The following is a 16,176-nucleotide window of genomic DNA, read 5'->3' as shown; positions in this document are numbered from 1 at the left end:
ACTAGAATGATCACTCATCTTTGATCCAAAAAGGTTTTCACAAAGTGTTTTCAAAAAGGTTTGAAAAAGTTTTCACAAAGAGTGAGTGATAAAAGGGTTTTCACAAAAAAGGATTTTCAAGGTGCAAGATAGGTATGAAAAGGCCTAAGTGTACAAAGTGAACTATCAAGGGAGGTGGACTACTAAGAATCACTTAAAAACCAAGCCTTTTCAAGTAAAAATCACTAAGCCTTTTCACACTTTTCTCACAAAAACAATTTTCACAATACTAAGGTGTGTGATGTGCACGCCCCCCTAGTAGGCAAATGAAGCCTTCTAAACGAAACAAATAAACAATGTAAAGTCCTAGGCAAATATACTACCAAAGTTTTAAAGCATGCAAAGGAAAGCACTTAAAGCATATGCTAGTCGGTTTCCTAGGTGAAGGTTTTCAAATCACCTTCAAACTACACGAAACTACCACCAAATTGAAAAGGTTTAAAAATGGCCAATTACAAACCAAAAATGAATGAAACCAAGGCCAAAAACACAAGAGGCCGAAATTTAACAAGAAAGAAATAAGTAGAAAAAAAAAAAGGAAGTCTCCAAGTCTTCAATTCTCCACCCCTTCACAATGAACACCCAATGTTAGTCTTGAAATGGTGTTTGCACTCTTTGAATTGGTGTGATCCTCCAAAGTTCCTTGAACTCCAATCGGACAACCCCTCCACTCAATCCACCAAGAAAGTGTGTAGTGTTTTAGAAGTTTTCCCCACCTAGATCAAGAAGAAAACACAACCCAAGAGTACAAGAGGCCAAGAAAGAAAAACTAAAAAGGCACAATTAAGAAAAGGCTAAACTCAAATGGAATTTATGACACAAACTTAAGAGTAGAAGAAAGACTCAAAAACTGAAATTAAGGCACATTAATAAAAGGAAAGCACACAAAAGAGTAATTCCTAGAATGGCACTAGAATAGAATTTAGCAAGTAGGCTTAAAAGAAAAATTATGCACTTAACATGTTTGATTTATTGTCTCATTCGGCCATTAAGTATTGTCCAATGGTCCAAGAATTAACTCCAAGTGCTATGGTATGAAAGTTGGTCCAAAACTCCACAAGTCTAGCAAAGGTTACCTTTTTCTTGTTTTTGGTTTCTTTGTTCTTTTTGGGCTTGTCCAAGTCTTGGCTTTTTTTTTTTTTGTTCAAAGTCCAGCCACTTTTCTCTTTTTTCTTTTGAATTTTATACTATTCCTTTGCTTGGGTTTTACACTTGTTTTTGGTGGTTTTGTTAGCAACTTTTTGGAGTATTCTTTTAGCAACTTACACTAGCTCAATGAGACAAAATTTGAGTGTTTTTCTTAAGTTTTTAATAGCCCACGTCCAGCAGCAAAGATAGGCATATTGAAATCAATTTCACACTCAAATTATCAAACATCATGTAGGCATACAAGTTCACCAAGGAATACACAAAAAATTGGCCGAAAATTTGAAGTAAGTATGTGTAAAGGAATTAATCACACATGATATTTTAAGTGATGTAGAACATACTAGAACTAATTAGCATGCATGATTGACTCTCTAAAGCACATCAAGGACTCACGGCCATTTTATCAAACAAGTGGCATGCATGTCATTTTTTGTTCATTTCAAAGGCTAAGCATAAAAAACTTGGAATTTCTTTCAAGGTAGTTCAAAGAGACAAGCTTATGACAAAACCGGATGGATTAAAAAAATAAAAACATTAATGTATAACATGCAGCCCAAAATTTCCAGCAACTCAAAAATTTAAAGAGAAAAGCAAGAACCTAAATAAGAAAGCCTAAAATGCCAAGATGATTCACAAAGAACATATGGTATGAATCAACACATGAAAAGAGATTTATGGATCATCAAAATATGGCAATTAAGATGATTCATTTAGGCACACTTAGGAGACATGTAAGGAAGACATGACATGACCGAATATTTTTAGAGATAAAGAGTTTGTTACCCTTGAAGAACCAAGGCTCTGATACCACTTGATGGCATCCTTACTTGCATGAACTTGAGATGATGAGCAAGGAGGAGGACGCCTTCTCCAAAGATCAAGTTCTTCAAAGGTGGACCAAGGTTTTAGGGTGGATGATGATGGAATGGACGAAAATGAAGGTTGGGTAGAAGGTGTTTGAGGAAATGCTTGAGAATGGTACTCTAGGGTTGGCTCACTTCATGATGATGAAGGCCACTTCTAGGTTGTTTCTCTCAAGGTGGAGATGGTAGGGTTTAGATAGCAAACTTAGGAGAAAAGATGGATGATCTTCTCCACGGATTTGCTTAGGTCGGATCTTCTTCAATGGAGACTTGATTCTTCAACTCAAGAACACTTAGAAGCTAAGAACTCACGGATGAACTCAACCTAGAACTAGGAGGGAAGCATCCAAGCTCAAGCATCAATGGAGAGCACACTTCAAAGAGAAGGATTCTAAGGTGAAATCCTAAGGTTTTGAAGATGAACTCTAAGGGACTTTTGAGAGAGGAAACTCGGCCAATGGCTCACAAATTTCAATTATGATCAAAAGTGAATACAAATTGTTTTAGGAGGGATCATATAGGTCACCGAATTTTGGGAAGCCACTTGGCGCCACATGATAGGTCACATGTTGGCGCCAAGATTTGAATTCAAATTCAAATTTGAATTCAAACCTTGTGTCACATGTGCATAACCGGTCATGTGTAGCTAAATGAAAATTAAGTTGAATTTAGTATGTATTTAGGGTTGCATTTCGGTGTCACACTTGTGTAGCCAAGGTGGTGCCAAAAGTGTGACCTAAATGCAACTTAAATCCATCCTAAATTTAACCTAATTTGTCCTAACTCAAATGAACTACTAATCCTCCTTAAACCCTAATCTAATGACCAAAATACAATGGTCTAGTGAATACAATGAATAGGAAAAAATACAAGAAAGAGAATGAGCCCAATATTGGGTATCAAAAGCCCAAAGCCCAAGAAGCCCAAAATTAAGCCCAATACACCTAAACCCTAATCTATGGTCAAAATACAAGACCATCAACAAAGTAAATTCCTATGCTAAGAAAATACATTCAAATATGGTGTTCATTCAATCAAAGTCCAAATGAGAAGCACCCTAGGCCCACCAAGCCCATTGGGCCCACTAAGCTCTGAAGCAGTCAAATCTTCAAGTAACCTCCTGGCCATTGCTCTAGTGGTTGGGCCTTTAGCCCATGCTCTTCCATCATTCCCTCCCTCTTGAGAAGGATTTGTCCTCGAATCTGAAAACTCTTCCTCATCATCACTAGCACCTACAAAAGGTTTAAGATCACTAACATTAAAAGTGGTGCTGACTCCATAATCAGAGGGTAAATCAAGTCTATAAGCGTTATCATTGATACGCTGCAAGACCTGAAAGGGACCATCTCCTCTAGGACTGAGTTTGGACTTCCTTTGATTTGGAAAACGTTCTTTTCTTAAGTGAAGCCAAACCCAATCACCTTCCTCGAAGATCATAGACTTCTTGCCTTTACTTCCTTGTTTTGCATATTTCTCATTTTGATTTTGAATATGAGTTTTAATCCTTTGATGAAGTTTCTTGACAAAATCAGCTCTTGAAGCCCCTTCCTTATGAATGAAATGTTCAATATTAGGAAGAGGTATCAAATCTAAAGGAGTTAAAGGATTAAACCCATACACAGCCTCAAAAGGAGAAATATTGGTAGTTTTATGAACTACCCTATTGTAGGCAAATTCGATGTGAGGCAAAAACTCATCCCAAGATTTGTGATTACCCTTTAGGACTGCCCTAAGCATAGTAGACAGAGATCTATTCACTACCTCAGTTTGGCCATCTGTTTGAGGATAACAAGTAGTTGAAAAGAGGAGTTTGGTTCCTAGTCTTGACCACAAGACACGCCAAAAGTGGCTTAGGAACTTTGTATCTCTATCTGAAACTATAGTCCTAGGAAGCCCATGAAGTTTAACCACATCTCTAAAGAAAAGTTTTGCTATGTTGCTTGCATCATCTACTTTGTGGCATGGAATAAAATGAGCCATTTTACTAAAACGATCCACTACCACAAAAATAGAATCCATTCCCCTTTGGGTTCTAGGTAAACCTAGCACAAAATCCATGCTAATATCTACCCAAGGAGAAGAAGCAATAGGTAAAGGTGTGTATGTACCATGAGGCATTACTTTAGACTTAGCTTGTAAACAAGCCAAACATCTAAAACAATGCCTTTGGACATCTTTTCGCATATGGGGCCAATAAAATTTTTCTTTTAGCAAACTAAGAGTTTTCTCAACTCCAAAGTGCCCCATAAGCCCACCTTCATGACTCTCTTTAATTAATAATTTCCTAATGGATCCTTGGGGTATGCATAACCTTCCTTCTTTATACAAGTACCCCTCAACCATATAGAAACCATCAAAAGCTTTTTGTTGACATTTTTTATAATTATCACCAAACTCAAGATCTTCCTCATACAACTCCCTAATATTATCAAATCCAAGAATTTGAGTACCTAGAGACACAAGCAAAGTATGTCTCCTAGATAAAGCATCAGCTACCACATTTGATTTTCCTTTCTTGAATTTAATGATATATGGAAATTGTTCAAGGAACTCTAACCATTTGGCATGCCTCTTATTTAACTTACCTTGACCTCTTAAATATTTAAGTGACTCATGGTCACTATGAATGACAAACTCTTTGGACACAAGATAGTGTTCCCAAGTTTGTAAAGCTCTAACCAATGCATACAACTCCTTGTCATAGGTTGGGTAATTGAGGGAGGCACCTTTTAGTTTTTCACTAAAATAGGCAATGGGGTGTCCTCCTTGCAATAACACAGCTCCTATGCCAACTCCTGATGCATCACATTCTAGCTCAAAAGTCTTTTCAAAATTTGGTAGAGCTAAAATGGGTGCATTAGTAAGTTGATCTTTAAGTAATTGAAATGCTTGGTCATGCTTTGAAGTCCAATCAAATAAAATATCCTTTTTGACTAGCTCATTCAAGGGTGAAGCAATGCTAGAGAAGTTAGGCACAAATCTTCTATAAAAACTTGCTAATCCATGAAAACTCCTAACTTCACTAACATTTTTAGGCTTGGGCCACTCTTGAATGGCTTTGATTTTCTCGGGGTCCACTTGAACCCCATTTTTGCTTACAATGAACCCTAGGAAAACCATATGATCCACACAAAAAGTACATTTTTCAAGATTTGCAAATAATTGGTTTTCCCTAAGGATCATCATAACTTCTCTAAGATGTCCTAAGTGATCATCTTGAGAACTACTATAGATTAATATATCATCAAAATAAACAACAACAAATTTTCCTATACACTCTCTTAAGACATGATTCATAAGCCTCATGAATGTACTTGGTGCATTAGTTAAACCAAAAGGCATAACTAGCCACTCATACAATCCAAATTTGGTTTTAAAAGCAGTTTTCCACTCATCACCTTTTTTAATTCTTATTTGGTGATAACCACTTTTAAGATCAATTTTAGAAAATATAGTAGCACCATGTAATTCATCAAGCATATCATCAAGTCTAGGGATTGGGTGCCTGTACTTGATTGTGATATTGTTAATGGCCCTACAATCACAACACATTCTCCATTTTCCATCTTTCTTGGGCACTAACAATACAGGCACAGCACAGGGACTCAAACTCTTTTGTACCCACCCTTTATTCAATAATTCATAGACTTGATTCTCTATCTCTTTAGTTTCTTGAGGGTTTGTCCTATAGGCTGGTCTATTGGGTAGACTAGCCCCAGGCACAAAATCAATTTGATGTTCTATACCCCTAAAAGGAGGAAGGCTTTTTGGACCTTCACTAGGGAATATATCATCAAATTCTTTTAATAAATGAGAAACTTGAGGAGGTAAAGAACTAAGTTCAATGTTTAAATTATGACACTAAAGCACACTTTTAAAAAGAAGAAGGTAAGAAGGCTTTTCAACAATTAGGGTTTGTTTTAAAGTTTCTTGTTGAATTTCTTCTAAAGATTTCTCTTCCTTCTTCTTTGAAGACTTATGCTTCTTTTCCTTTTTGTTTTTTTTTTAATCAAGTTTTTTTTTCTTCTTCTCTTTTCAATTTCATTTGTACTTGATCCTCTATCACTTGTGAAGGAGACAAAGGATGAAGTACAAATTTCTTTTCTTTGTGGGTGAAAGTGATTTCATTGGTAAGGCCATTATGCATGGTTTTCTTGTCAAATTGCCATGGCCTTCCCAACAAAATATGGCAAGCTTCCATTGGAACTATGTCACAAACCACTTGATCTTCATAGTTACCAATAGAGAACTTGACTTTCACTTGATTATTAACATTAATATCCCCATCTTCATTAATCCAATGAAGTTGATATGGTTTCGGATGGGGAATAATAGTAAGACCAAGCTTCTCCACCAACCTTGTACTACAACAATTACAACAAGACCCACTATCCACAATGAGAGAACAAGCATTATTAAGAATTTTACACCTTGTGTGAAAAATGTTCTCTCTTTGTGAAAGGTGAGACTCATGAAGTTGGTTTCCTAGAAGCCTTCTAATCATTAGAAGTTGACCATCACAAGGATATGCACTTTCAATGGGATGGCCTTCCTCACTTGATTCACTATCACTTGAAGTAGTGGAGCTAGATTCATCAACACTACTATAAATGTCTTGCCCTTTCAAAATCATCACTTTTTTAGTTGGGCATTGAGAGGCTATATGTCCTCTCCCAAGACACTTAAAGCATTTGATATCACTAGTTTTTCTACTAGAAGTGACAATATTTTTATTTTTCTCATTTTCTTTTTCTTTTTCTTTGCTAAATTTCTTAGAGGTATCAAATTGACCCTCCCTCTTGTAGTCTTTTTTAACATAAGGGCTAGATTGAGTTTTTCCTTTAAAAGAAGATTTTCTCAAATTTTGTTGTTCCACCCTTATACAAAGTTGGACCAAATCATCAAGGTCCCTATAAGGGAGTAACTCAACTCTATCTCTTATGTCAAAATTAAGACCACTTAGAAATATAGCAATGGTCAATCTTTCTTCTTCCCTTATCCCAGCCCTCATGAGATATAACTCCATTTTTTGCCTATACTCCTCAACACTCATACCCTTTTGTTGGAGTCTTTGGAGCTTATCCATAAGCTCCCTACTATAATAAGAAGGTATGTGCCTTCTTCTCATAGCACTCCTTAACTCATTCCAATAAGTGATGGGAGGATCATTGTGAAGTCTTCTCTCTCTTTCCAAGGATGTCCACCAATACATGGCTTGTCCTTGAAAAGCTAGGGTGGCTAAAGGAACTTTTCTTTCCTCACCTACTTGATGACAAGTGAAGATTTGCTCCACTTTCATCTCCCAATCTAAGTAGGTGTCCACATTATCTTTTCCATGAAAGTAAGGGAGATCAACCCTTGATTCCCTCACTTTGTGTTCTTTAATGACTCTCCTAGGATGAGGTTGGTAGTATGCATCCATGTTCAAACTACCATCATATTCTTGGCTTTGAGAATCATTGGAGCTCTTGGTTGAGCTCCTAGAAGAACCTTTTGGACTTTTATTTTTATTCAATCTTTTCAAAAGTTTTTCTTCTCGTTGCTTAATCTTTTGAATCTCTTGTTCTAAAGCCATGATTTGTACTTCCTTTTCAAGTTTTTCTTTTTGTTTTTGAAGTATTTCATCATGCTTCCAAAGTTTTAGTGCCTCAACCTCCTTGACAATTCTTTTAAAACTTTTAGGAGATTCAAATTCACTACTACTTTGAGAATGTTGACTCATGATTAAGCAATAAGATTTTATATGCTATGCAAAAAGTTATAAAATGTTTTTGGTATTTTCTAGGAATGAAAATAACACTTGGAAGTCTAAGTGTACAAATTGCACTATCAAGGGAGGTGAGCTACAAAGAGCCACTTAATAACCAAGCCTTTTCAAGTGGAAATCACTAAACTCCTTTATGGTACTTCCAATTCCCCAAAACTTTTCACAAAAATTTTGAATGCTTTTTCACAATTTGTTTGTTTTTGAGACTAAACTAAACGTGAGCAAGTAAAACTACACAAGTCTAGTCGTTTTAAGGCAGCAAATAAACAAAATTAAAGTTCAAACACTTGAAAGAAGCAAGGATAATCAACTAGTCGGTTTGCCCTAGGTGGAAGCTTGAAACATATGAAATTTTCAAGCCACTTCCACTAGTACTACACGTGAGAAAGCTAACAAGGAGTTAGATATACCTGACCAGCTTCTTAATACTCCCTCCAAGCTTTACAAATTGATTTTAAAATACAAGATAGATTGCAAAATTTAAACTAGCCTAGAAAGCAATAAATGGCGGTTTTGGTGACCAATTTAGTGACGGATTGTTGTGCAAATTTTCCAACACTTAATCAAGTGTTTAATCCGCCACTAATCCTTCAATATGATGCTACTGGACCTGCAAAAGAAACACAACAAAGAGGTTAATGGTGGCTGCCTCACAAGGTGAAAGGAATGGTCACTCAAGTGAAGGAAGTTTAGGAGAAGTTTTGGTCACTAAATTAGGTCAAATTTTTAGGTCTTAGTGTCCAAACTTTTCCTACTCTTTGTTGAGCAATGCTTGATCCTTGAGCAAGGATTTGAGGCCACTTCCAGAACAGGGAAATTATTGAAAGAAAACTAGACAAGCAATAAAGCACAATTTGGAAAGCTTATACCAAAAGTTAAGAGTAATATGTATATATGACAAGACTCAAAGAGGTTCAACAAGTAAAACTGGAAAATAAGACTCCAAATAAAGCTAGCACTCAGTTAGGAATGTTCCTAGATAGGTACTAGAGTAGATGAACAAAACAAAAAAAATTTGAAAGCAATTGGATAAGTATAGCACAAGTAGTAGTCAAAACAATAACAAGGAATCAAGTGATTTTTCACCAATGTACACCTCTCGGCTTTTCACTTTAAAATGCTTTCTCTAATTTTTTTTTAATTCTTTCTTTTTCTATATTCAAGTTAAGAGTCCAGAGAGTATATTTGCCTCTTGTTTCAAATTTTTCTAAGATTCCAAGCTATAGAAACCGTGACTACAAGTTAGACAAAAATTCAAGTGAAAACAAGGAAACTAGTGCACTAGTTTTTAGGTTTTGTCTTGGATTCTTTTGTACACTTTTCTTCTTTGAATCTTTGTACTTTTCTTTTGATTTAGGCTCTGTTTTTGTCTCTGTTTTCAGCCTATTTACTTTTTAAAATTTGAATCCAAAAGATAGTGCACTAGAATTAAGATTAAGCACTTGAAATTTTGAGTCACAAAAATTTTTATAAGATTTTTCAATGGAAATGTGATTTGAAAACTTAAGACACAATGGAAACCTAACTTTAAAGAAACTTACTAGAACTAATAGCAAGTTATGAACACAATAAGGTAAAAGAAAAAGCACATATAGGAAGCAAGAACAATAAGCAAACCGAGAGCAACAAATTGATGAACAAGACACAAAGAAATTTAGGTCAACATGCTATTCAAGGAATTTTAAGACATATAAAGACTACACAAACACACTAAGACAAAACATGGATTAAAAACCAAAATCTAAATGCAATGCATGCAGTCCAATCACGGACACATATTAGGAATGGAGAGACTCAAAATTAAAATCAAAAACAAGCACAAGCTAATAGGTCCTAAACAAGTTGATTGAGGAAGAAATTCAAGAACAATCAACCAATGGATCTATGGAACAAAATATGATATAAAGCATGTAGATCCGAAAAGAAACTCAAACAAGACACTTAGAACACAAAGAACACAAAAACAATCGGACCAAAACAAGATGAAGAACTTATCTCCTTGAAGACCTTGCTTTGATACCAAAAATGATAGCAAACTTAGGAGAAGTGATGGATGATCTTCTCCACGGATTTGCTTAGGCCGGATCTTCTTCAATGGAGACTTGATTCTTCAACTCAAGAACACTTAGAAGCTAAGAACTCACGGATGAACTCAACCTAGAACTAGGAGGGAAGCATCCAAGCTCAAGCATCAATGGAGAGCACACTTCAAAGAGAAGGATTCTAAGGTGAAATCCTAAGGTTTTGAAGATGAACTCTAAGGGACTTTTGAGAGAGGAAACTCGGCCAATGGCTCACAAATTTCAATTATGATCAAAAGTGAATACAAATTGTTTTAGGAGGGATCATATAGGTCACCGAATTTTGGGAAGCCACTTGGCGCCACATGATAGGTCACATGTTGGCGCCAAGATTTGAATTCAAATTCAAATTTGAATTCAAACCTTGTGTCACATGTGCATAACCGGTCATGTGTAGCTAAATGCAAATTAAGTTGAATTTAGTATGTATTTAGGGTTGCATTTCGGTGTCACACTTGTGTAGCCAAGGTGGTGCCAAAAGTGTGACCTAAATGCAACTTAAATCCATCCTAAATTTAACCTAATTTGTCCTAACTCAAATGAACTACTAATCCTCCTTAAACCCTAATCTAATGACCAAAATACAATGGTCTAGTGAATACAATGAATAGGAAAAAATACAAGAAAGAGAATGAGCCCAATATTGGATATCAAAAGCCCAAAGCCCAAGAAGCCCAAAATTAAGCCCAATACACCTAAACCCTAATCTATGGTCAAAATACAAGACCATCAACAAAGTAAATTCCTATCCTAAGAAAATACATTCAAACATGGTGTTCATTCAATCAAAGTCCAAATGAGAAGCACCCTAGGCCCACCAAGCCCATTGGGCCCACTAAGCTCTGAAGCAGTCAAATCTTCAAGTAACCTCCTGGCCATTGCTCTAGTGGTTGGGCCTTTAGCCCATGCTCTTCCATCAAGTTTGGCCGAAAATAGCCAAGGGTGACTAAGGAAAGATATAAAGGCACTAAAGGCTCTCTTTATATTCAATATCCAAAGTATTTACAAGGTGTGGGGTGTTGGGTATTTATAGGAGGGGAGGCATCTAGGGTTGCATTTGGAGTAGGCAAATGCATTCCAAATGAAATGCAAATGAACCCTAGATGCAACTTGGTGGCCAAGGATGGAATCTTTGGGTTTAGATTGGCTATATCTAGGTGCATGATAAGACCATGCAACCTTTGCCCTCCACTTGGGCCTAAGCCTTTCTAACACCAAAAATAGATCCAATGAACACCAAAAAAATGCGTCACCCTTCTAGTTAACACCCTAGCCCAAAATTAAAAACCCTTCTAGAGCACCCTCACTAACCCATTCCTCTTGCCTCCTTTAATATATCACCTCTTGGTCTTCTCGACCTTAGTGTTATTCCATCAGGACTAGACTCTCTAATGTTAAGGATAGAATCCTCCCCACGGTGAAGTCTAGGTGTATAACTAAAACCTAAAAAGGTAAAAAGACTAAACCTATAGCACACTAATGTATTTGTCCTAAAAACTAAAATATCTTGTTGGAAGTGCCCAATGTAATGACCTAGGTATGTATTGGAAAATAAAGAAAACTTAACTAAAAAATCACCTAAACAAATTTGTATTGCATAATTTGTTAGATACATATGTGTAGACCCCTGGAATTGTCCGGGTCGGAAATAAGACTCAAAGACTCTCGAAGACCGAAGGAAAGTCAGCCGGAAGGACTCCTGGAAGACCCTAGGATGATTCTTTGTAGGTCTAGAAGTCTTAGAGTAGCTTAGAATAAGGGTGTGTGAGGATTGGAGCTCAATACGCCCTCCTAGAGGTTCAGTACGGCCGTACTGAGCCATTTGAACTACAATACAGCCATAATGAAATCAATACGGCCGTACTGAAGTTTTTGAACTTCAGTACGGCCGTACTGAATTCAGTACGGCCGTACTGTAGTTCAAAAACTCAGTACGGGCCGTATTGACTCCTTAGGCCGTACTGCGCCTCAATCCTATAAATAGGACGTCATTGGCTCATCCTTCCACACATTTGGAGCATTTCTCCACCCTCTTGCTGAGTATTCTTGGGTTTTTGAGCTATTCTCTGCCCTAGAAATCTCTCTGAGAGCTGATCCGACTAAGTTCTTGAGTTCACGAGCCTTTAGCTTGAGACTCGAACAAGTCGAAGGGAAATCTCTTTGATTTCCATAGTTAATATTTATTTTTAGGGAAAGGAGCGAGCGAACGTGTAGTGGGAAAGAGCGCCAAAAAGCCTCCTAACTCCTTTTTGAATATATAAAAGCCCGCTTCGAAGGTTTCTTTCCAAATCCTTTCTTTTACCGCTTTCATTTATCGTTTTTTGATTGTTGCATTGCACGTTTAAAGCTTTCATCATGTAGATAGTTTACTTATAATCGTTCTAATAAATAGGGGTAGTTTAGTAATTTTACGCTATTATTTATGAAATAATCCGTCATAGGGAACCCGAAAGGGGCGTTGTGGGGTGCTAACACCTTCCCCACACGTAATCGACTCCCTTACCCAAACTCTGGTTGTAATGGCCAAAGTTGATTTGCGAAAAATCAATTGCCTTATGTCTTTTTCCAATGTTTTGAGTAAAACATTGGTGGCGACTCCAAGAACCCCTTTTTTGCGAAAACCACTAATCCATAGAGGGTCCCGTTTGGGATTAATACGGATTGGTGAGAATTATTTAACAAAATTGTTAGTTCGATGAGGTCTCACTTTGAGAATAAGTCGTTCTAACAATCCATCATTTTTCAAAACTAAAAAGAGTCCAACCATCGTCGCGAATGCCAATGTCCGTTTCGGTGGGTGGCGACAGATGGCGACTCCATTGGGGAAGCCTCGAGAGTCAGTCCCATTTAGTGATGGATTATTTCTAAAATGATAGTTTAAAATTACTTCATTACCCCTCGCTTGTATGATAATATGTTTTACCTAATTGGCTTTAATAACTGTTGGGTGTTTAAATTTTCGCAAATTGTTTGAAATATAAACTGCACACGAACCTTTGCACACAACAGTTCCCTCTATACCCGGGGGCATGAGTGGAAAGCCATAGGGAGTGGATGTTAGTACGGCCGGTTATCGAATGGGTCTATAGGTGCCCGTAGACCGTTGTCGGAAAGCATCACTCAAGGTGAAAACCATGAACTCAAGTCCGACAGTGCGTTGGAGCTTTCCATCGACTTATGACGAGAGGGATTGGGTCCCTATAATGGGGGCACCTTGGGGGCCTTAGACCGGTGAGAACAGTTAGAACCTCCTTGAATATGCACTTGTCTGCAAGATACCCCTACCTCGTGATTCGCTCGTGACTGTTCGTGGATGAGTGAATTGTTTGTGCATTGTTTATGTGACATTGTTTGAGCATACATTGCATTCTTTAAACATACAACATTCCCCTTTTAGAATAAGAATAAATAGGAATAAGAATCTTCCATTACATGGTGTTAACATCTACCCTCATCACATTCATGTAGGTAGTTTCCCTTTTCACCCAAAAAATACAAAAAACAAAATACCCAAAAAAAGTTATTTATCCAAACCAAGCAATATCATGCATCATCTTAGGAGCATCCTGAAAACATGATAATGCTTAGATGAATAAACACAATGCATGCATATTCAACGCCATCATCTCATATCATGCATTCTTATCGAAGATCATGGAGGGATCTAGGTGCATTTCATAGTCATTCATTTGCATACATCTCTCCTAGTAATTCATTAATAATAGTAATAAAAAGAAAGGATTAATTGATGCGTGTGTTCAGAATGGATCGCACTCCGTTTGTTATTAAGTGTAAGCCAACAACCGAGCCAAGCGAACGCACATCAACTCCGTTGTTGGTAATCAAGACGAATAAAGGGGAAGGTCCGACACCGTTGAAGATCACTGCTCCAAGACCTTTTCCCTACGAATCGAATAAGGCTGTGCCATGGATATACGACATCCATTCTTCTGCCGACAGCGATATCTCTAACATCGCTGGACTTGGGGGCATGACTAGGAGTGGCAGGATCTACACTCCTGAAGATCTTCATGATAAAGCTCCCAAGAATAAAGGAAAGGAAAAAGAAAAAGAGAAAATCGAGGAAAATAAAGAATCCGAGGAGGAGACTGACGAGCTGTTAAAATATATCCGACAGAGCGAGTACTCCATCGTGGATCAACTTCATAGGACGCCAGCAAAGATTACTCTGTTGTCGTTGATCCTAAGCTCCGAGCCGCATCGGCAAGCTCTGTTGAAAGTCTTGAACGAGGCGTACGTGTCGCACACTATCTCCCAAGACAAGTTTGAGGGGATTGTTAGTCACATCACGGCTAATGATCACCTCACTTTCACCGATGAAGAAATCCACGTTGAGGGACCGAATCACAACAAGCCCTTGCACATCTCTGTAAAGTGCAAGGAATATCACATCGCTAAAGTCTTGGTGGATAATGGATCTTCCTTGAATGTGATGCCAAAAAGAACGTTTGATCAAGTGGCAATCAAGGGAATCCAAATGCGCTCGAGCAACATGATCGTCCGAGCTTTCGACGGTTCTAAAAGAGAAGTGGTGGGAGAAATCAATCTTCCAATCCAAATTGGACCCACCATCTTTAATGTAAAATTTCAAGTGATGGACATTACTCCCGCGTACAACTGTCTCCTCGTTCGACCTTGGATTCATGATGCGAAAGCTGTTCCCTCTACGCTCCACTAGAAAGTCAAATTCATAGTGGGTGACAAGCTGGTGACCGTACAAGCCGAAGATGACATACTCATCAGCAAGCCATCTGCCATACCTTACGTGGATGCAGCAGAGGAAGCTCTAGAGACCGCCTTCCAACCATTGGAGATTGCCAATGTCGAAACGTTTCCCCGAGAAATGAAGAAGGTAGCCTACATGCTCACCAAGAACGGATACTTGCCTGGACAAGGACCTGGCAAGGATTCCCAAGGAATTCCCGAGCTACCCATTATTAAGGATAATCTGGGGAAACAAGGGTTAGGATACAACCCTAATAAAGATCAAAGGACGAAGAGGAACCAAGATCCTTCTCGACGTTCTTTAAGCCAGATCTTTAGGAAGGTCGGTTCACAAGTGTCAAGGCCGGTCGTCGTCATCAAGTGCTCTTCTTCTTCCGATAGGGATGTATAGACCTGATGACTGTTAGAGATCACTCCTCGGGGACAGCCCGACCCCCGAGCCTCGATAGGGCACATGTTTCCGCTATAATTATTATAAAATCGTTCTTTATTAGTTCTTATTGCTTCTTTTCTTGCTTGCAATAAATTTCTAGACCACATTATTTTTAACCCTGTTTGAATAAGCATGAATGAGGTTAAAATCGTCTTAATAACAATAAACCCGCATCATTTTTATGTGGAAGTGTGTGTGACAACTTGGAGCACCTTTCCTTGGCCTCGATAAGTGCCATCATGGATAAAAAAGAAATCCTTTAAGGATAAAATCCTAAAAACAAAAAAGCTCGACAGGAAACCCAAAAAGGGGGCTGCGCAAAAATAAGAGCAAAGAACCCGCTAGGAATCCCACAAAAGGGTGACCTAGGCAAAAATTAGGGTTGCAAAAATGAAACAAAGGTCCGCTGAGACGCCACAAAGGGGTGTTTTAGGCAAAAATAAGGACAATAAAAAAAAAAGCAAAAGAAATCCATGATGGTACCATGAGCTGAATTCAAAAAGAAAGGTTCAAGGGAAGCTATCTAAGTTGTCGAATCACAACGTCAATAACAAGACTTTCTTAACTTCATAAGTGTTTAATCAAACAAGCCTAAACACATGAGCCTACCTTGGCCAGCCATTCTTACAAAAACCGTTTTCAAAACAATAATAATCCCCTCTAAAACACAAACTTTTGAACAAAAATATCTTTCCTTTCTTTTCTCTTGTCCCAAACGATTTTAGAATAATCTAGTGGAAACATGGAGATATAGTGGTCAATAGGAGGGTTGATACGTCTTCTAAAGGAAGGGAAGGATCACTGGGTTGATGACACCAATCTCGATATAACACGCATCATTCCTCGGTTACAGAAATCGACAGCGCACAGCCCGTCTAGAGGAATGGCAAAATCCAAGCAAAGAAACGCATCGGTTAATTCTTTTGAAAAATAAATCAAATAGAATTAGGTGCATCCTACCGCATACATGCATACAGATGATAGGTGTACTGGAAGATCACTTATTCTCTGTTTATTTCCACAAAAAAAAAAAAAAAAAACAATACGCCCGTACCATGTTCAGTACGCCCGTACTAAAATTAGGGTTACGAACAAATT

Source organism: Cajanus cajan, chromosome 3, assembly GCF_000230855.2.
Source record: "Cajanus cajan strain Asha chromosome 3, NIPB_CcT2T_4, whole genome shotgun sequence".
NCBI lineage: Eukaryota > Viridiplantae > Streptophyta > Magnoliopsida > Fabales > Fabaceae > Cajanus > Cajanus cajan.
This window is presented reverse-complemented; position numbering follows the sequence as displayed.